At 41.9% G+C, this 23260-nt stretch overlaps 1 protein-coding gene across 4 annotated transcripts in view; it reads left to right on the top strand.

Moving 5' to 3' along the window:
* fhit (fragile histidine triad diadenosine triphosphatase) overlaps positions 1–23260 on the top strand; it is a 456691-nt gene that overhangs the window by 106139 nt on the left and 327292 nt on the right. The window contains exon 3 of one of the 4 annotated variants that reach the window (XM_080000300.1): positions 18164–18255. The exons of the other annotated variants lie outside the window; for them this stretch is intronic. The gene's annotated coding sequence lies outside the window, so the exon portion shown is untranslated. The remainder of the gene's footprint in view (positions 1–18163; positions 18256–23260) is intronic. 4 annotated transcript variants of the gene reach the window in all.

The raw sequence follows: 23260 nt of genomic DNA on the forward strand, positions 1-23260 counted from the left end.
AAACCAGACCACCAGGGATTCCTGCAAGCCCATGTCTATGAGAAAGTTTGTGAGATGTGCATCTTTTTTCCCTACAATCCTGCCTGCGTCCTCCCTCTCCCCCTCCCTAATTTGGGGGCTTTCTCTATGATTACATCAGTTAAGATTCAAGAATACCTTAGAGTTGGTGTATTCTGTTTAATAGGTGTTTGCTCTTGTTGTACCTCAGCTTTACATGTATGATAACGTACAAATGATCACCCTCACAAAAAGGATTGTCAATGATCACTACAAGTGGAAGCTATTTAATAAGGGTGATAATTAAAATAAAAAACATTTATCAATGGATGACATCTTTTAGCACATTGCAGTTGAAGCCTGTTTATCCAAACCTTAGTTATCTGAACTCCGTTATCAGCCCAAATACGTTTTTTTTCCTCCTTTTCCTGCCACCCACATCTGTTGGCTATAAGGCAATGGCAAGCACAAATTGTCTATTATCAAATGTGTATTTCATGTGTCTTCCTTGCTCCCCATTAATATGCCCGACAGGATCGTTACGCATGCAGGTTACAGTTACAGATGTGAAAAGATAAGTTTGTTTTTTAACTCAAGCCTTATTAAATCGCTGGCTCCCATCATTTATAGCACAACACTTTACAACTGGTAACCTTATCGCTCTGCTGCAGCTTCTCACTCTTAAAAGTAGTCCAGTAGGGTAAAAGATTAAGCCATAAAATAAATGTAAGTTTACATTTTTCGTTTGTTAAATCTTCTTTTCGAAAACTGTCTTTGTGTATTTCTTAACATGTTTTGAATAACCGTATGGATGAAGCCAAAAAAGCTGATTTTGCGGATGTGCCAAAAAAAATGCAAGAACCTGATATATTGCCCGGTTTGCCAAATTGTCTGTTTTACTTATAAAATATAAAAAATGATCTGACTATATTGTGAGCTTCCTCAGAACCTGTGCAGTAGGGTCCAATAATTCACTTTAATAGAAATGAGTGAGCACCTTTTAATGCTTCACAGCCTGATTCAATCCCAAATATAAGATATATTAGTGTGTTGTTACATATTATTAGGTGTGCATGCCTGTCGTGGAAGAATTCAAATTATATATGTTTTTTTCTTATTTGTCTGACATACTGTTATCCTTCCAGACACATTGGCTATTAATGGAAAACATCCCAGTCCATACTCCGTTGCATGTTTTGCATTGGGCAATTGATTTGGCAACATTTCCCCCATTGTTTTTGCTGCATTCAAAGTGCTTTCAAACTTCCAAGCTGTGTTGATTTTTGACAAATTTCTCAATGAATTTGGTCTGGTATCGACTTTCTGATACATATGTTTTCATATTTCCACCCCCAGTTTGATGAGAGTATTGAGGGTGTGTGTAAATGATGGACAATATTGATAGATTTCTTTCTGGTGTGGGTTTGATAAAGCATGTAGATTGATTTTGGGATAGTTTTCATGTATGTTGATTCTTGTTTCAAGTTTCCTGAATATTTCGTTCTTCCAAACGAGTTGTTTTCAAAGGGATCGGTCTCACATTGTCCCAAGACAAGATGTAGAACTTAATGCAGTCAAAAAAAGAAATTATACTATTCGTAATTCTTTATGAATTCTAAAATATAATATTATTTTTCTTACGTCTCCCCTGATAGCATGTATTTATTTTTATTTTTAAAATCTTTTTATTTTTATTTTTTTAAACCTATGCTGTCAGCATGCTGGGCATACAACACGGATCATTTGTGTGCTATTGCATCTAGGACAGAGTTGGTCTGCAAGTGGAATTCAAGTTCACATCCTGCAATGCAACTCTTTATTAATTCTTAAATCATCAAGAACCTCTGCAATAACTCTGTCCTGTGGATGACCTGTAGGATGACAAGAGCAGAGTTTTTTGTTGTACAGAGCCGCAACCAATCCCCCTGTTTGGTGAACTATTTTACCATGTTTGGGTCTATAAACAACTAATCACTACTCCGAGGGGGGATCACCACGGGTGAGAAAAATAAACATAGAACCAAACAACATGTACATGGAAAAACATTAACATCGGACAACATGTATTGAAAAAAACTGAGTTAATTAGGTCCAGGAAAACTGGAACAGCAATTGGGCATGTCGCCTCTTCCTGTCATAGTTATGGCAGTAAGGGGGAGGAAGAAAAGGAGAGGAATGCAACCAGGATGCGTGCTGGAGTGCGTTCAATGCAAGTGCCGGTTGTGTGCACGTGCCCATGATGAGACCGCGTGCGTGCGTGCGTGCGTGTGAGAGAAGTGTCCACTAGTGAGTGTACAGGACTTATCCCAATTGGTTCTGGTGTATAAGGTCGGTGCTATGGCGTGGCGCCTTCAAGCAGCGGAAAGCAGCAAGCGGCCCCCCAGAGGCCCCGGAAGGCACCCGGCGGCGCTCTCGGCGGCCCCACCAGGTCGCAGCACACCAGGTGCAAGCCCCAGGCTAGCATGCATTTATTATGCCGTTGTAGTTAGCTAAATCTAAAAACTGTTGACCCAAATAGGCAGTCAGAGAACTCAGCACAATTAGTCAAGAATTTATGTTGTCAAATTTCTGATATGCTATTTGCAATATCTTCCCATAATGTATTGAACTGATGATATAGTTAATTGGTTTCCTGAAATACTACTTCTACTACTACTACTATTACTAATAATAATACGGATAGCACCATTGAGTGTATTTGACAGCCCAGTCACCATAAATTGTTTATTTTATATTGCACAAGTAATGTGGGATATTGTGTAATGTATGAGAGAACTTCATCAGGCCATCTGTTTTTTTAATGCTTTTTTTCATGTTTTGTGAAACAATATTGACTTGTTGATTGATTCTTACCACGACAAAAATGCTAACTACAGGCAGACATCTGCCATTAAACAACAATAATGACCATCTTTGAAGTCATCACAGGCACTGCTTGATAATCAACACATGTAATTAAATCCTGCAATTAACTGTTCATCTAACAAATTAACCAGGTAAGGCGTTTCATTCCAACTGTTTTCAGATGTCAATATTGTTTGCTACGATCTCTTATGGTTCCTGCTAATCCTGAGCCCATCAAGATGTATTTGTCAGTGCATCTTAGCAGAGTTCATGCACCTGCTCGTTGATGTTTGTAGAAATTGTACCTTTGTAAATAAATATTGGAAACAAAACATTTTGGCTAGCTCAAAGCAAGTAATGTATTACTTTATCAGATACTAATGTATTTTTCTTAGCTACATTTTGCCATTCTCTTCTTGCTCCATTTAATAATACGGTTTATTTTAGTTTGGTCGCACCTCTCTTCCCCCAGGTCAGAACTTGGACAAATAACAATGGATCCCTGAAAATGTGGGTTTTTGTTTTTGCTATTTATTTCAAGTGATTCAATTGAGTGAGTCACAGAGTTAAGAGGAACCAATAATAATAATAATACATCTAAAATGGCACTCTAGTCTCAAAACAACTGATTGGGATGACGCTATATCTCTTGTGCCACAACTACTCAATACAGTGTCCGTTAGCTCCTGCTTTTACACAGACATAACTTGAAACCACTTGTTAAAGCTCTGAACTAAAATCTATATTTTGTTGCCCTATGTTGCAATTACTTCTATCATTCAGATACAACAGTACATACAATAATACCCATGATCTGATGTTAAACCCCTTTTACTGATAATTAAGGGGCTACCCACATAGGCCCAGTCTCATCAAACAACTTTGCTCACTCGTCCCTACCCTTAAGGATAGTACCTCAGGCAGTGTTGCCATAAATCTCCATAAACCTGACTCCAAATGGCTTAGCTGGTTACCAAGCTGCAACAATGTTTGTCAGGGTGAGTATTTTCCTGATGTTATCAGGTGGACATCCTGTTTCACTGATGTTTCGTTGAACTAACACCACACCTGAAAGCACAGTGGTGAGCCCTGGCATCCCAGAACCACCTCTCTCCATGCCCATGCCGGCACCCTCAGCCCAATACTCTTCCATATATACATGCACAGTGATAATCCTTAACTACTACCACTGGCACTGCACAGACATACCCAGTGACTTGCCTCCATCCCCAATTACCGCCACCAATATCATACAGGCCTGCCCAGTGACTGACTGACAGATTTGACTCAGAGCAGCTAGTACCTGAGTCACTGCCCCACTCAATGCATTCTTTCTCTCATTCAAATTGTTTTTTGGAGAGCTCCTTTAAGCTGAATTGAAGTAACAGTGCTTAAACTAGAGTGTCATTTTAAATGACTTAATTTGTTCTGATATATTTTTTCATTTTAATTGCAGCAAAAACATTGGCGTTCATGATATTTTTCTACACATTAATCAACAATCATACCAGCAAATCCTAAATCACCATGCTCATGCACACTCATATACATACTGTATATTAACATAAAGTAACTTCTTGTTGCTTTTTTAAGTAACAATTATGATTGTAAAGTACTCTATTGTGCTAGTGTCCGGAACTGATTTTGCAAAACACATGTGAATATATTGTTAATATTAAATTGTGCCCCCTTTCTTCCCTCAGAGCAGTCTTCTCTAAGTACTTTGCAGTATGTTGCAGAAAGCAATCTACAGGGATATGAGTACATGCTGACTCCAGTGTTTCCCACGGTTGTTTCGAGTTGGCTGATATGCGACCTCAACCTCAAAGAGTTATTTTCTCTCCAAGATAGCCAATCAGATCACGATCTGGTTGCTAGAAAGGCTGCAAAACTAGAAACATTTGTTGGCCTACTTTCTTATAAAGGCAGCTCATGTTTACCCTTCTATTTCGATGGATTGAAAAGTATCAATTTTTTTCATTTGTTTTTTGAAAGCAACTTCACATTACCAAGCAAGGGTACCATTCCATACATACTGTATATAAAACATATTGTGTTTTTTGCATTTTGTTTGCCCCCAGTGTCTAGGCCTTAACATTCTGTGCAAGGTTCATTGTGGAGAGGTTGTGTTGGCTACAGAATATATTATTTGAGTCAACCGACAACCGTTTTTGGTGCAAATGATTTGCGTCATTTGGTGAGTCGATATTGAAACAAATGACCCAATGACATGTTGATAGAAAAACGCAGCATGATGCACAGGGTATTTCATATTTTCTAGACATTTCGAAATTTCATATTTTCACATTTCCTACATAATCTCCAATGTAAAATCTAAGTATATACATAGTATACTTCTTCAGTACATCAGCATAAAAATGTTTCAGCGTACACCGATCAGCCACAACATTAAACCATGTAAGTGATTAACATTGATAGTTTTGTTACAAAAGCCCCTGTCAATGGATGGGATATATTAGGCAGCAAGTGAACAGTCAGTTCTTGAAGTTAAGGTTTTGGATGCAGAAAAAATGGGCAAGCGTAAGGATCTGAGCGACTTTGACAAGGGCCAAATTGTGATGGCTAGACGACCGGGTCAGTGCATCTCCAAAACGGGAGGTCTTGTGGGGTGTTCCCAGTATACAATGGTTTGTACCTACCAAAAGTGGCCCAAGGAAGGACAACCAGTGAACCGGTGACAGGGTCATGGGCGCCAAGGCTCATTGATGCGCATGGGGAGCGAAGGCTAGCCTGTGTAGTCTGGTCCCACAGAAGAGCTACTGTAGCACAAATTACTGAAAAAGTTAATGAAAGGTCTGAGAACACACAGTGCATCGCAGCTTGCTGCGTAGCCGCGTCATCCGGCTCACTGAAACGAGCCTGCTCCAACGGCTCCTCAGCATTTCTTTTATCTATGAATTTATATGAAATATTTTGTTTATATTTATTCCACTACAAAAAAATAACAATTTATAATGATCTAATGTGACTGGTCTCAAAATTACTTATTGAGAAACTAGTGTTTTTCTTACATATCAAGACCCGATAAGGTTATGGTTAGTGCCGAAAAAAAATGGAAGGCAAAGTTATGTCACGACCAGAGCTAGGAGAGACCCAAACGCACGACACAGGGAGACGGAAGGCAGGCAAAGGATGTTTATTAGCCTGGACGGTGGAGCTGGCCAGGGGGACCCGGTCGGGTAGGGATGGAGCAGGGCTGGGCAGGGACGATGATGACCAGGTGAAGGGGTCCAGGATCCGGGTGGAGAGACGGGGAACCAGGCTGGATGGAGAAGGACGGGCAGCCTTGGTCGACGAGCGGAGACAGGCAGGTAAACCGGGCTGGCTGGATTTGGAGAGACAGACTGGGTCGACGAGTAGAGACAAGCAGGTAAGGGGAAGACGAGACAACGAGACATAAACTATGAACTAGAAACAAGCACTAGGAACTTGGAACTTGGAACTTGGAAGGGAGCCAGTAGCTGTACAACTCGGCAAAGGTCCTGACCATCATAATGTCTAACTTGCTTTATGATTCAATGACATATTGAAGTAGCCTGGTAGTTTTGTCAGCGTCTGTATGAAGTCCAAAACTGACTGTCAAATCCAGTAAAGTAGAATTGAATAATATTTCAGCAACATTTATTTTAAGTTTTCACTTTCAACTGGAGGGATTATAAAAATAAGTACTCTAATAATAAATAAATATTCTTCTTATTTCAGATATAATAAGGGCTGCATTTAAATAAAAATAATAAATACAAATAAAATACTTAACAGCTTTTCAAAGATGTGCATCTTAAAATCCAGTGCGTAATTAAAAAAAAAAAAGTGCAGTTTGAGTTTACCTTTCCCTTTTTTTGTTAACTTCATTTCACATCTTAACTAATCTAACCAACTTACTAACTTATCTAAAATTGTAAAATAAGCAATCCTAACAATCGAACAGCTTTAACACTTTTCTCTTTCTTTCCCTCATATTCCGTATCACACTCCGCCACTTTCTCTTGTTCACTGAGAAAAGTGAGCTTTAGCTTGTCCTGCCAGGATTTTAAATCTGGGCTGGAATGGTGTCAGGACCATTCTCATGCACATGTGTAGGTGCTCATTGGTGAGCCTTGAACAATATTTGGTTTTAATAATGTTTATTGCCAAGGAAGCTGCCTCACAGCTGTATGTGGAGCTGGACATGGTCAATTTGTACAGGGCTACTTTCCTCAGACATGGGAAAGCTGTCTCTGAGACTATTTGGAGCCAGAAAGTGGCAGGGCCCTGAAAGAGCCAGGCTCTTTCAGGACCTGATAAGGTTATGGTTAGTGCCGAGCCAAGAGCCAGGCTCTTTCAGGGCCACATTTGATTGGAGATCAACCAGTTGCATTTGGACTAACACGGTATCACAGGACACCTCTGAAGGTGTCCTGTGATACCACAGGATATCTTCAGAGGACCTGTGGAGTTCATGCCTCGACGGGTCAGAGCTGTTTTGGCAGCTTGAGGTTGACTTACACAATGTAAGGCAGGTGGTTTTAATGTTGTGGCTGATCGGTGTAAGTACACTTAGCTGTTTTTAAGTGTTTAAAAAGTTACATATTATACTCCTTTTCAACAAGTTAATATAGGTCTCTGAGGTCCCACAGATGTCTTGGAAGTTTTTTTGTGTGACATGTTTTTTGTTCAATATGCATTTGAAGCTTTTTTTGCTGAAAATTCGGAAACTCAGATTATGCATTCTAGTCATTCTAGAATGCCTCTATACTCCTTCAGTACTTTTCTCGATGGGCTGTTTCTGTGTCCGTGGCTTTAAATGCAAATAAGATGCTGCTCCCCATGCCCCACTCCAGCTATATTCTGGACGGAGGGCAGATGGGAAATGGCGTCTGTGATTCATGGCAAGTCAGTGAACTTCTTGTGAATCTCTATAAAATCAGCATCAAGAAACACTCCATCACCACCCATTCTCTCATTTTATTCTCCCGTTATTTAAGAGTATTGATAAGGTTGTTCATCTTACAGGCATTCAAAATACCAACTAATACTGTAAACATCATTGTGGATCCTGCAGCAAGTAATGCCAGTAACTTTCTAGAAAATGACATTTAATATATATAACCCCAGTTATTAGCGTTAGCAAGTGCTAAACGACAAAAGAAAGACAGCAGAATTATTTTTTAATACTTACATTTCCCTCGTAAGCAGTTTTGTCACGGTTTATCCACTCTGTTTTTCTTTCCTCTGAGGCTGAGGGCTGATTAGTGATTTGTGTTGTCTGTGCAGTCTGTGCAGCCAACAGCAGAGCTAATCTAATGAGCAAATCTGAACGGCTTGTTGATTCACACGTTTACTGAACTAGGCAGCTCACAAAGAACTGACGCGGTTGTCTTAATTTCACAGTTTGTGCGTTAGTAGGCCCATGACGGTAGGTGGTCATGGTGTTGGAAAAATGCAACATGACTTTTTTTTTTTTTTTTTTTGACGCACTTTTAACAAAAACTAACTAGAAAACCTCTTGACATGTCATGCACATCCTTAAGTTGCCATAACGTTACTTAGTAACGTCACTGCATTAATATTGAAAACAACAGTTATTTTTGTTTAGGGTTAAGGTTGTGTACTGTCCTTAATAGACACAGACATATCAAACTAACATCGGGTTGGAATTAAAAAATATATATATCACAAAGCCAAAGGGCAGTCTTTTAAGGACAACATCTAAAATTTTCCTATCACATTTTCTGATCGGACATAACACGCAGTGAGAGTGCCCTCCAGTCTTGACAAACAACAAAAGGTCAGATTAATCCATGGTCTGCTGCAAGCTCGTGTACACATCTTGCCAAAGCTTGTCGATACGCCCCCCTTCAACTGCAAGCCATTTTTCTTTTTTCGTTCCTTATCCTTTTTTCTTTTTTTTTTCTCACTCTAATCACATTTCCGCTGCTAATGCCTGTTCCGGGAGACGGTGAACTGACAAGACACATTGTGATAATGATTCATGCACACCACCAAATGGCAACTCTCAAGCACCCCTTTCTTAGAGAGGGAGGAACCACCCAGCTGCCCCCCACACCACCCCCCACTTGCCCACCCTACCCTCCAATATATTTTGCCGGAGATTCCAATGGTGATAATGGCTTTAACACAAGACATGAGGATCTGTTTACAGCTCGCCGGTGCACTGGACAAAGGGAAAGTGCAAATGGATTCAAATGAATGCTCGTTAGCCCAACCCACGAGCATCAGGTGTGGCTGCTCAAGCCATCCCATTTACCACACCAACCAAGTCTCAACTTGGCCCTGACAGGTCCATCACCCATCATATGCTCCGCGTGCACATGACCCGCAGGGATACCCACCTGTTGTGTGTCCACTGTCTCGGCCATACATGCGCAGAGGTGCCGCTGTCGGACCCGTTCATCTTTGTTGACTGCTCAAGTCTGCCGCTGGAAGCAATCCGCCATCAGGCCGACATCTTTGGTTGCCTCCCCTGTCGCCCCCCGTACTGCCGAAAGGCCTACGAGCATCTTGGTGGACCGAGAAGAGGAGGAATTGCCTCTCCCATCCTCTGGTCTTGTTTCAAGGTCACGCTCGCACGCCTCTCTGGATCTCCCTCAGCATCCGTGCCATCAGGAGGGGTTGGCTATGCACCAGGAGTTGCGGGACTTCCCCGCAGTGTGGAGCTCCGAGGTGGAGGAGGAGGGGGAAGGAGAAGAGCAAGTTGAGGAGGCACATGGTGCTGCTCACAAACCCGCCCAGGGGCCTTTTTACCAGGAGCTGCTGCACATCCTGGAGGGAGCTGTGGTGAAGCTGGGAATCCCTTGGGAAGACCTCAAACCCGCTGTTCCCTCCATGTGTCCTGACCAAAAGGGTCCAGACCTCAGCCAGTAAAAAGTCTTGATCTCTGGACAATATTTCTATCTGCTCTGGCCTCAAAAACTTGGAAGAAAAAATGCTGCAACCAAACAGAGACTGATGCAGAAAAGTTTATTGTGCATCTGAGCATCAAGTACTGCAACAAACAGTGAGAGGGACTCCGAAGTCCAACTAACTAACCGATCTTTTGGATTTTCTTATATACCCTAGATGTACTCTTCTCCAATTACATGTTCTGCCCCTTTTCAGCAACGGGAACCAATCACAGCCCTGTTACCATGCATCCTCTCTTTTCATGGAAGATGTTTTTTTCCATGGTCCCTAGATCTTCTGCGCCATATATGGGTATATGACCTTGGCCTGTTTTCTTTGTCTCAACTGTTTTTGGATTTTCTCTTTTTGGGCCTGTTTTTGTAGAAGACTTAAGTTATTTCTGTTATTTCATTACAGGTACTCCTCACTTAACGACCTACCTGTTTAACGACCATATGGACTTATGACCAGCTCTCCAACCAGTCAGTATTGTATGCTGTGTACAATACCACAGTGTCTCAGTGTCAAGCATCTCATTGAGTATCACCGTTCTCAATCTCATTCCCGCAGTGTGTCATTATTCACTACACTAGCTTTCGCAATCGCCACGCTCCCTTACCATGAAATAATGCAGGTCCTTGCTTAGGAATGGAACTCGGTCGTTAAGTGAGGAGTACCTATACTTCCCTTTTTTTGGTTTTTATAGCATACATTTTTAAAAGGTTTTTTAAGATACGTCTACCTTGGATATTGGTGGTTTAGTATAATATGCAATCCATTAATTTTCATGTGGGCGTTAATAATTAACCACAACACATGATGTCCGGGGCATATTTTACGGTGGCTGAGAATCGGCCTCCCCACTCGCGTCCCCAGGAGGTAAGGTCGTCTTGGAGCACTCCCCAGAAGACACTCTCCCTTATCCAGGCATTCAGCCAGTGGTCGACACTGGACACTGAGCAGGAGTTGGGATAGCTGATGATGCCCCGCCCCCCGGGAGGAATCCGTAGCTGCCCACCTGTGCCCCTCCCTCACTCAATTGCCGTCCAAGGCGTGCGTACAAGTCATACAAGGCCGTGGGGCAGGCTGCAGCACTTCTGGACAACATTTGCCTGCTGCAAGCCTTCCAGACCAGGCTCCTACAGGACCTGGAGGGGAAGGCCACCCCCGAGACCTATTTGGAACTGCACAAAGCAACCGACTTCTGCATTAGGATGGCCAAGGGTGCAGCATGTATGATGGGGTTTTCAGTGGTGACACAGTGCCATCTTTTGCTGAACCTATCTCAGATCTCAGAGAATGAGAAAATCTGGCCCGTGGACGCTCCGGTGAAGGTATCGGGCCTGTGCAGGCCCATTGTGAACTCCATGATCCACAAGTTTGAGCGGCAGCAGAATGGGTTAGTGGCATTGAGGAGCTTCATGCCCCGATGGACCCGGTCCCCACACTGCAACCCCCGGCAGAACCCCGGCTCATCACAGGAACATTTGGGATCCAGAAGGCCCCAAAGATCATCGTGGGCCCAGAGCGCACCAGCTCCGGCCCAGGAAACATCCCAGCCTACACCCCACTGATGGGATAAGGGGCTGGAACAGGATTCCTTTCCGCCATCCCCACCAGTATCAGGCTTCGGCGGTGAGGGGCACAAATGTGCAGAGAACCTGAGCCACCACGGAGAAGGGATTTATGCTGCTGGACCGTCTGCAAGACCTTTAATTTTAACACGAGAAAGACATTCCGCTGCACCAATTCCTGTGCCAGCGAAAGTTGTGCAGTAAATGTGCTCAAAATACACAGCCTTTATTTCCCCTCCCTCCCTCCAGTGTGTTTTCCCAGTGTGTTTATCGAGGCCCCCTCTCCACTCAGAAATATGGCCCGAAACAAAAACAAGAGCCTGAAGCCTCGGTGAGGCAGGGACAAACACATGAACACGGGCGTGAGCCTTCCTGCCCAGATTATATGGCCAGAGGCTCAATTTGTGGGCGAATCTGCTCTGGTGCCATTGTGCAAGAAGAAATCACCTTGGAGAAGAGATCCTTTAATTTAGGATAATTTATGAGAAAAATATCTGTGTTTGTCCCTGCAGAGGCAAGACTGGCTAAATACAGAGGTACATACCCTTTTATAGTGTCTAGTCATAGTGTGTCCTTATCAGAATATTCCAACAATTAATCCGATTAAATAGCACTGTCTACCAGACAGCCTTATCTCTTTGGAGTGGCATTGAGCAAGAAAGCTATGCTCAAACCACTATTTCAATAGCCAGTGTGTTGCGCAAAGCACATTCTGTAACATTTCCACCACATAATTGCCCCCCTTTCGGGGCTACCAAGCCCCAAACATTAATTGCAAAGCAAATGAGTATATATATCCCGAAGGGAGTCTGCAGGGGCTTCTTTGCTTTCCTGTGTTACATTTTATAAAATTGCCATGAGCCGCTAAATAAGTTGAAAAAACCTTTTGAGAAGGAAAATTTGATTTTTCCAGATTCATGTTCCTTTGTGTGTTTTTATCTCTCAACTTATTTTCAAAACCGTGTTTGATTTATAAATAGTAGATAAATGTTGAACCGTTTAGTTAAATATTCCCATTAGATTACATGGGGAAACACAGTTCACTTACCGAGACGCTGAACAGCGCAAACACTGATTGATCGTTTATTTTAAAGCAACAATCCAGGTGAAGATCATTTCCCCATATTCCATGTGATGTGAAGTCACAATGTTAAACCGTTTTGATAGTTCAAGCTTTAAATCTTACTAGTTTTACACACACCTGGATACATTATTGTTTAGGTGTCGTAAGCCACAGAGAAGAAAAGCTGGCGTCACTTCCGTAAACAGATGGTTAAAACACAGGATGAGAAGCCTTCAGTTTCACTTGTCTGTGAAACTTTCATTTCTGTGTTGTAATGACCAAGAGAAGTGGGTGGCGGAAGCTCTTAATAATATTGCAGACCTTAATCTGACCAGTGCGATAGATCCTAGTCAGTGTAAGCAGTGCGTACTGGACTTCATTTTCCGCGATGAAGTCAGTTCTCCGACAGTGATGCTGAGAACGACAGTGATGTGAACCCGATTATGACGATGAAACAGAAAATGTTTGAGAACCACTGGAGGAGACTAACGATATCCCCGTTGTTGTTACAACAGAAGAAGTTTCTACAAGAAACAATTTCTACAGCACAAGGAAATAGACTCGAAGAGGGAAATCTAGAACTCAATGATCAAGGACTCAGAAAACACCTGTGAGTGCCTCAACCTCTCTTTGGATGGTCTTGTTCAACCTGTGAGCAACCACGTCAAGATGCATAACAGTTTTGGTTTCGCTCAACAGGTTGTACATGGTCTAAAGAAGTGATGTAAACTTTGGCTATTCATCGTGAAGAGAGTTACATGAAAGGGATTGACAAAGGCTACAGCAGAAATTAAATATGGGTAGGTCAACTATTAACATTCCTCGCTGTACACACATTTATGTATTAAATTACAATATATTAAATGACAGGTGGATATACAGCGACTTATATTATTGACTGGCTGTACATTTTGTTGTGTTGTCCGCCCTTTTCAATTTCTAAATAATTCCACTCTTATAAAACATGTTGTGGCAGAGACACAGAAGGTGATGGGTTGTAGTCACCAGTTTATTGTAGAGAGAAGGCTGCTCAAACCATCCCATCCCCACACCACACCACACCACATACCCCCAACACCAAACTGGCCAGAAATAATTCCTGGCCGAAGCCTACCCCCCCCCCCACCAAGCAGACAACAACAATATGAAAAAAGATGTTTAAAGCAGACTCCGACACAGGGCTACTATACCTAAAAAAGGACAGACTCAATGCCTTAAATATTAAAACCACCTGACTCTGAAACAGGGTTCCCATACCTTATTCAAACAAATGTCCAAAACAAAGCACCTGGTTCCCCGGGACAGCACGGTCGTCTTGTCATCTTAAATACAAACTGGAACTCTTTTGATACATGTCTTCTATGGGATGTACAGAGGCCATATTTTTACCGATATGAGGTTTCCTGTAAGAGTAATTAGTCAACAAATACTTGATTTTAGTCACCGCCAGTGTTCCAATGCAGATTCCTCGTTGGTGACACAGGATGTCTAACTGCACGTCACTTCGTTATAGCTTGGCATGCTACTGTTGGAGTAGGACACTGCTTCCATACTCATTCGGTTCCAAAGCAGCTGTAGGCTCGACAGTGGGGAAATGTAAATTTCCTCACTGTAGAGTGGGGGCAGCGTTCGGCATTCACCCACCGTAGTTTTCCTCAATTGTCCGTTGAGAACTGGGAAATCAGTCTTTTCTAATCTCTGGATCCTTAGGAGTATTACTGCAGGTAGGGTTGACTACTCCAACATGAAAGGTCACCACCTCACTTGACTGGTGACTTGGCAAAACCATGAAATTCTCATCCCAGTCAGGTTGTAGCAGTCTGGTCTCATGAGACACTATTCCTGAATTTTAAGGAGTTGCCCTCTGTCACGAATATGTGTTGTGGGGTGAAAATAATCCATATGAATGGCAACGTCACTGGATCACATCCAGGTGAATTTTGTAACCACGAGTTGGAAGTCCATACGTTGAATTAGTCGTATTGAATTACTCCGGGTCATAACTACTTGGTTTTCCAGCCTCTGCTTCTTTTTCCCCATTTTCTGCATGGGCTATTGCCAATTGCTGCAGTTGTTCAGGTCGAACTCTGCATAATCTCTCTCTAATACATAGCCTAATAGAGAGTCAGTCAGTCTACATTAGCTTGTGAAGTTCCGGTGTCATTGGCTATTATCTATGTGTGTCGTCATCGCTATCATTATCAGAGTCCGGCATTGGATACCGGATAAGTCTAGTATACAAGTCAGGGGAGTTGCCGACTGAGACGGCTCCTTGTATCATCATCTGCTTGGTCAGGGTGTGGGTCACCAGGCTTCTCAGTACAGTGATACAGCAGCAGAAAATTATCCCCACTGCCAGCAGGCAGATTCCCTCTGCTGCTGCTGTCTTCAACTGGGCCCCATCATGTAAAGCTCAGTCCTACCCAGGTGAACCAGTCTTTCTCATACCCCGCATTGTATTTTACTTCCTTTACGATGTTCTTAATTTTGTCCATGGCTTTAGTGAATGTTCCTTCTGGGGAGGTGTTGTCCGGAATAAAGGTACAACATAAGTCTAAGGGGCGCCTACTCCGCCTTTCTCAGCCAGCAGCCAGTCTAAAGCTAGTCTATTTTGTCAGGTCATGGCACTGGTTGCGGATAGCTGACTGCCTAGCGCTGAGAGAGCTTCATCTGTGTAATTGATGAATCTTTGTTGATTGTAATATATGTAACTGATCCAGTCGACGTTTTTATTTGGGGTGATCCACACCAAGATTGATTTGAGTCCTGCTGTATTTATTTTCTGCCTTGAATTCGTCTAGGATACCCCTGGCTTGTCCTATGCCAACTAAGGTGACTTTTGAATCAGGTTTGTCTCTTCGTCCTCATTTTCCTGTGGTGTGGTGTCTTGAACAAAGCGTTGGCGGGGAAAGAAGCTATTTCCATAATCGGCTGTACTTTAGCGCATCCACCTGACCAGGCTTCGGGGAGGATTGGGGGTAATTTTTGTCTTCGTCACACAGCCAATATTGGTCTGCGACTGGTTGAGTTTGTTTATGGTAGACACATGTACCGGGCTGAGGATTAGTTTGTTGTCCTTTTAATACTGGAGCCACAAGACTCCCTGCCTCGCAATTTGAGTCTAAAATGTTCTGAATGGTCGAGCAGTGTTCGTCGGGCAACTGTCCTACAGGGGTTTGTCCATTATGTCGTTCATAACACTCAAATTCTCCTCCCAACCATAATTTTAGAACCGTAGTGGGATTATAGGTTGTCCAATCTGGGGACAGCCTGATATCTATTACCTTACATTCTTTTCCTACCATTTTGTCTGGATGGGCCAGCCATTTAAAGATGCCCAGATGTTCAGGGGATCCTAAATAGGTCAGGCACACGGCCGCACATGCCGGACGGCCTTGTCTAGCATTGAAGTATCTTGTATTTTTATGGTAGAGGGCACATGCAGCCGCACAGTTTAGTGTTTGGTAGGTGCCATTTTGGCCACATCGCGGATCACACATAGTCGACCATTGTTTGATCCGTTGGTCACATTGGGTCCAGCTGAATTTAGTGTTTGTGACATACAATTGTTCTGGTCACACTTTTGAGCATTGGTAAGAGTTACTTAAGTTGTTTTGTATGCCGGTGTAATGAACCCATTTATACCAGTCGTTGGTCTGAGCTTGTATATATATTTTTTCAACTGGGGTTGGGATGGTGGAAGTTGATCTTGACTCTGTCCCCTTTTTTGTCCCCCTGAGTTGGTTTACAAAGTTGGCAGAAGCATTCTTGACCTCGACTATCGCATGTTTTATGATGGAGATGAAGTCCCATGATAAGCCAGAGGTCTCAGTGGGAGTTGCTTCAGGAACCCAGGTCCAGGTTGTTGAAGTCAATTATTGGGAATTCTGCGGCATCTGGGGAGAAGCTTTGACCATTGGTGTCATTTGGAGTAGGTGTCCCATCAATAGGATCAGCAGTGATACTCGTGGCCCTGTTCCCGTCATCCTGTATAATTTCAGCCAGTTCTTTTTCCACTTGGTCCTTTTTTCTGGTTCCTGTTTCCTGTCTTTTCCTCTGGAGTTCGGGTTCTTCAGGAACCGGGTCTTCCTCATTATCTGCTTCTTCTGGGGCCTTTACACAGTGGTTTAAGTGATACCACGATACCGCAATCCCTGCACTTGGACTTCTGTGGTGGTGGCTCTCACCACCCTATAGGGAACTTCTCTTCTTGGATTGCTCCATTTCCTTCTATATAACCTAACAAACACCTGATCTCCTAGTTTAATGGATGGATCCGGATCTTTGTTGATCTCTTGTTTTTTCTGTATGGTGACAGCATGATCATCAATGATTTTGTGTACACACAAAGGTACATGTGTATTTTTTTTCAAAAAGCTTTCATATCTTTTTCCAGAATTTCTAAGAATGGCCCTTTGGTGGATCCTTTGTACACTGGTGCTGGCATGGGTCGACCCCTAACGTTTCATGCGCTGTTAGTTGCGTTTTTCTATTCATTCTTCCATTCTTCCATTCTTCCAAAGACAAGCAACACAGATGACAGATTAGACAAGCACAGGTGTTGACAGGATAAACACAAGTACAGACACATGACATGGCACAGCACACAGATACACAAAAAACAGCACAAATGACAGGTAAGACAATTTACAAAGACATAAGAAGACTAATACCCATGAACCATAAAAGGCTCTGGAATCATTTTTGTTTGTTTAGTAGAAGAATTGACTGTTGTACAAAGGAGTTTTTAAGCCTATTTCGATTGAAGGAATGGACCCTGAAGCGCCTATTTGAAGGCAGGGGCTGATATTCATTGTGCAAAACATGTGTGGAGTCAGAGGAAATCTTTATGGCCAGCCTAACCAAACTTTTGCTATGGGCTATGGGTAAAATTTTTATATGTAGAGACTTGATTAATTTCAACATTGTGGATCATCACTTTGGGGAGTGGGCAGGTTGAGGGCTTACCAAAAATGATTTCCTCTGTCTTTACTGAGTTAATAATAAGTGCGTTATTGTCACACCATTCCACAAACCAATCAACATTTCTCTGATACAGAGTGGGGTCATCAGTACTTTTCAACATAGTCAATAAGGTGGAGTCATCTGAGTATTTTAACAGAGACTGGTTTGGTACCGAAGAGGTGCAGTCTGACGTGTAGAATGTGAACAACACAGCTGAGCTAATGCATCCCTGAGGCACCCCTACGTTTGTTATCCTGGGAGATGACAGTGTATTGTTTACCTTGACCAGCTGGATCCTATTTGTAAGAAAGGAGAAGTACCAAAGTATAAGATGGGGGTTGATCTGAAGCTGAATCATTTTTTCTATCAGTATGTCTGGCTGAATTGTATTGAACGCCGCTGAAAAATCAAGAGAGCCCTAACACATGTTTTGGGGGAGTCCAGATTATATGAACATAGGTTATATGAACATAGGCTTGTTGACTTTCCGTCTCTTTTATTGGAGTGGTGGTAATACCATCGGGAATGATATGGTTTGGGCACTTGGCTCTTTGTCTCGTCCATAAGTAATTACAGCGACGGTTGAACATGTCACTGTCATTTGCCTGGGAGCCCACATAGCTACCCAAACTGGAAGCCTGTAGAATTTATTCCATTTCCAGCTTTCCAAGAGTTTTTCACATTAGCGCTTTCATATCTCCAATGGCCAGTAGTAACCCACTGTCCCATCTTCAAACAAGGTTGTCCACTGGCTGGCTCCTGCTAGAATGCTGGGTAGGTGTTGGGCCAATATAATTTATATTTTCTCCTTTGCCAGCAGGGGGAGCTAGTGTCTTGAGGCAGGCAAGCCTGAATCTCTGGGCGATGCACTACGCCACTGTGCCACCGCTTTAACTCTTCTTTGCCAGGGTATAGACTTACACTACACACTTACACTTCACACTTGTGGGTGAGGGGACACCATGTCCTGAAAACGTTCCTACAACACTGCAATGATTGCTTATATCAATCGTCAGGAGGGGCTTTGCCTTTGCCTTTGGGGGTTTGCATAGGACACATCAGTTCTGACCTAGCGGTCAGTGGTGGTGGGTATAGAATAGAGCATAGTCAGAACTCAAGTTTAAAATGAAGTAAAACATTTGGATTTGAAACACTGTTTTTACGAATGAAGAATGAGAGTTTTTACCGGTGGCCTCACTGACCAGCTCACTCAAGAGCTGGATAATATGTCAGAGAAAGTATGACTGGCGGTTACCTAGTATATATACTGGTGGGGCGGGCCATATGATGGGTGTCCGTGTGGCCCAATCACAGCCTGTCAGGGCCATGTTGAGACTTGGTTGGTTTAAAGGGGCTTTCAGCTTTTTTCAGTGGAGCAGTCTGGAGACGGCTTTAGAACTCTCGTTCTTCATTCGTAATACAGGTTTGTAGCACAACCCAAACATTTATACGAAGGGATCTCATTTATCTAAATCCCAGCAGGGTGATGGCTGTTGTGTGACTTACATTTTTTGGTTGGCTGAAACATGAAAATATACATGAAATCTGTTCCTAAATCAATCCAATTTGTTGATTTAAACTGCCCCCAGAAACAAACACACGGATATCACATGTTCTTTACTCACAGATTCCCAAAGCTAAAAGAAACCCATAAAATTAAACACCCAATAACTCACATAACCGTAACTGTTGGGTGTCATTGTCAAAATCTAGTCAGGTGCATTAACTAGGAACTAGGTATTTTTGACCTTCTGTTTTTTGTACATGGCTGAAAATGGAGGAAAATGTTGGGCAGTGTGTGTGAGATTACGAGAAAGAAGTTTCTACTATAGTGCCTCATGCTGCACGCTGCATGTGTTTCATTCATTTCAAGTAGTGTGTGTTTCACGTCACAACCTGTATGGCTTTACGATAAGGATATATATATATATATATATGAAGATAGTGTAGGTTAACACCGTGAGCTCCGACAGGTTCCACGCTGTCCTTGTGTCGGGACAGAATTCCGTCAATCCCTACAATACGGGGATTTAATTCACGTTACATTTTTTAAGACTCCCGAACTGCGGTCTTCTCCCTCCGCCGCACAAGGCTCGTTTTTCTGACTAAAGACCTGATAAGCGGCCCCTGACAGATATACTGTTTTGCCTTCTCCCATCAGAAAATTGGATCTAAATAAGATTTTTCCTTTTCACTATGGTTTGCTTTGTGTAACACACACACACAGTAAATCGCACTGCCTCTGTTTAGTAGATATTGTAGATGGCGTCCCTCAAATATTAACGTCATTTATTCCCTCCTCTCCCTTTTCTGTCTATTACCTTTTCTTACACTGTAGGGGTGTTTCATCATCAATTTTTTTATGAAGTTTGTATTTTTATTGTTTTTTATTTTTCCGGACGAGAAATGATCCAGCCGGCGGGAGGGATGTCCTTGTGTTGTCCTTAAACAAAACAAGGCATGAAAAGGATGCAGATGGAACTCAACCTGGTTTTGAGGGCCAAACACTTATTATTATTATCGAGGCAGGCGAAGGTGAAATCACGTCAAGTTTATTTGCTTTGCACTAATTGATTTTGCATTGACCTTTGTTAATAAGTTTAGATATGTAGCTGGACTGAGGCTGCGATTTAACAAGCTCTCATTTAGTTGCATTTCTTCATTTCATGGCTCTTCATGTGGAACCAAATGATTTGTTTTTACCTGGGAGCCTGGCGCAATTGCTTTTTCTGGTGAATAAGCGAGAACTTATGCAAGGGTAGTATCTAGTAGTATTCTTTGCCGGTTTTGTGTGTGAGAGAGAGAGAGAGAGAGAGAAACATCTGTGTTTACTTCCAGATGCCAATTACAAACACCCACATTTCTTTAAATTTCATCTCTTTATTTTGCTACTAAACATTTTTTTTCCCCTTTCGCTCTCTTATTATACCTGGCCAAGTGAGGAAGTCACATGTACACAAGTGTCATCTGCAAGTGAAGCACACACTGCCTATAGCAACTCTTCAGAGGCACCAAGCTCTCCCAACAGCCTCAGTCCCGGGCCCATTGGATCACTCAAGCAGAGCAAAAAAATAAATCCTGTGAATGCTCGGAGTGGCTGTTGTCTACATCCTGGATTTAAAAGAGAAAGAAAATACCCTGTTATTATCAAAAACAAAAAATATTGCGTTACCTCCAGTGTCTGCTAGAGTTAATTTAAATTAGATTTTCTTCTCTAATGAGAATAACACACACACATATGAGCTGAGCAGAGATTGAGCAGTGACAATATTTAGCTGTTAATTTGGAATGTTGGAGGTGTGTGACAGTCATTTTAATCTTAGCAAACCTATCTATCTATCTATCTATCTATCTATCTATCTATCTATCTATCTATCTATCTATCTATCTATCTATCTATCTATCTATCTATCTATCTATCTATCTATCTATCTATCTATAGCTAACTACAAAAATAATTTAGGCTTTGGTGGAATTTAGGCTTTGTAAACTACGACTCACTAGACTGCAGTAAAGCAAAATATTTGGTCACTATGACAATGGGAATTTCAGTGGAATCTTCAAAGTTATGAGTGAGTTCGGTACCTATATGGCAACATCAGCGATCCCATGAATATCGTTGTTATTTGTTTATTTGTTTAGTTACCAATTCAACCCCTAATAATATGCAAATATTTTGGACACACTTTTCTTCATCAATCTTATAATTCTCTGTCAGAGATAGAACTTTGATAATTGGCAGTATTTTTTAAGGGGATATGCATGCTGAAAAGCAACCTCAAGACCGGACCTTGCATTTAGACCAGTCATTGCTGTTATTTGGAGGCTCTTTGCCTTAGAGTGCAGTAAGTCAAAGCACCTGAGCCGAATACTGTTTCCAAAGAATGCAAAAAAAAAAAATGAATAGACACAACAGATCAGTAGTGTGTGTATGATAGAGACAGTCAAAAGTCTTCATCACCACAGAGGTCAGAGCGACTGATCTGTAGTCATTAAGACCTGTGATTATTGCCTTTTTTGGGACAGGGATGATAGTGCAGACTTTGATGCTGGCTGGCACCCTGCAGGCCTCCAGTGAGGTGGGGAGGGGGAGACATCATCTGGTCCAGCTTCCTTGTGGGTGTTCTGCCCTTTGAAGAGCCTGTTACCGTCTCTCTCCTAAATAGAGAGAGAAAGTGTGATGGGGGGGTTGCTCTGGCTTCATGATTAAGGAGACTCTGATGAAGCCCTTGGTGAGCGGGGGATGGGTGAAGGTCCTGAAGTGCTGGGGCTGATGGCTGGGGCGTTGGGAGATGGGATCCGGACTGTCCCTTTGTCTTTCGATAGTAAAACTCATATACAGTAGTTAATCTGCAAGACAAAGTCATCCAGGGCTTGGGAAGGTTTGGGTTTATCTGTTGATCTACTTCAGCACTTTCCACACTGAAGCAGAGTCGTTGGCTAAGAACTCTTGTTCCAACTTCTCAGAATACAGATTTTTGGTTTCCCTCACCACCTTGGCAAATGGGTATTGTGGCACTTTAAACCCATCCCTGTCGTAAATTTCTCCGCCCTTTTCAGACTAAGCCTTCTGATTTTGGCTGTGAACCAGGGCTTGCCATTGTTATTACTCCCCCTGGTGCGCGTCAGAATACAGCTGTCCTCACAGAAGCCGATATACAGTAGGAGCCACTTAAAAAGGGCTGTCCCAGCTGATGGTCTTTCGGCTAACAGCCGAATGGCAACCATTTTCCAGTCAGTTTCCAGCCAGTTCCCAGTCAAATACCAGCCAGATCCCGGCTGGGATTTATTTTCCCTCTCAAGTGTTCTGACAGGGCATGTTTCATTTCAAATGTAAACACGCCCATTCATTCAATTGCAGTGTGTCACCATGAGATGGCGCTAACTTCACAAAAACACAATCACATTTCAGAGAGAGTTTTCAGTGGACCAGAAATATTGTCCTTTGAACCCTGACCAGAGGTCATCTTTCAAAGTTTAATTTGTTGTTGTCATATGAATGTGTGAGGTCTTTATGCTTTTTACAGATCTACATGTTGCACAGCTTTTAATTTCAAATTTCAATTAGATTTTTTATTTATTTACATTTTTTAAATTACAAAGTTAGATAGCTTTGTCATGAGAGCACTCAAACTAGGTCTATATAATTATAGTTTCAAGTTTATTGTCACATACTTGATAAGAATGCAAGCATCATTACCAGTAATGAGATCAGTAAGTCTCAAAGCCAACACAACTTTACATAAGTAAAATAAGGGCATAGTAGATTAAAATAAAACAGTATTTAAAAACGTAATTGAAATAGTATTCAAACCGTATTTAAAACAATATTTAAAAAACATCTAAAATTCAAAGGAGTAGTGTAGTATAAATAATATTAAAGTATTTACCTAAAAGACAATATACAATACAGAGAATAATGACAGTGAGTCAACTTGATAGTGAACATCTTAAATAGTTGTGGGCCACAACAATACAGTGTCATACTGAATGGCAAGATAGACAGTGATATAGTGTGTAGATTGACAGGTATGCAATGCAATACTTGATACATTAAAGAGACTAGTGGTAGATGATGTAAACATCAGTTTTCCTTCTTTTTAAAGGGCCAAGTGTGTGGATTAATGTGTTTTTGTCTTTGGCCTTTTGATTTCAAAATGAGGGTCTTGAACTATCTAAATTTACTTTACTTAAAATCATTGTAAAATATCACACAAATTTCTGCTTTTGAGCCTGTCTCGGGGAAACGTTCCCATTTAGTAGATTGATTTTCCAAATTCAAAAACCAACATTGGCAGAAAAAAATATAAAATATCAATAAATAAAAGTCAATAGAATAAAATTAACACCAGGGATATAATAATAATTTGTAACAATGTTAAAGAGACTAAACTGTGTATGGATCCTTCTGAAC

Source organism: Zeus faber, assembly GCF_960531495.2.
Source record: "Zeus faber genome assembly, chromosome: 5".
NCBI lineage: Eukaryota > Metazoa > Chordata > Actinopteri > Zeiformes > Zeidae > Zeus > Zeus faber.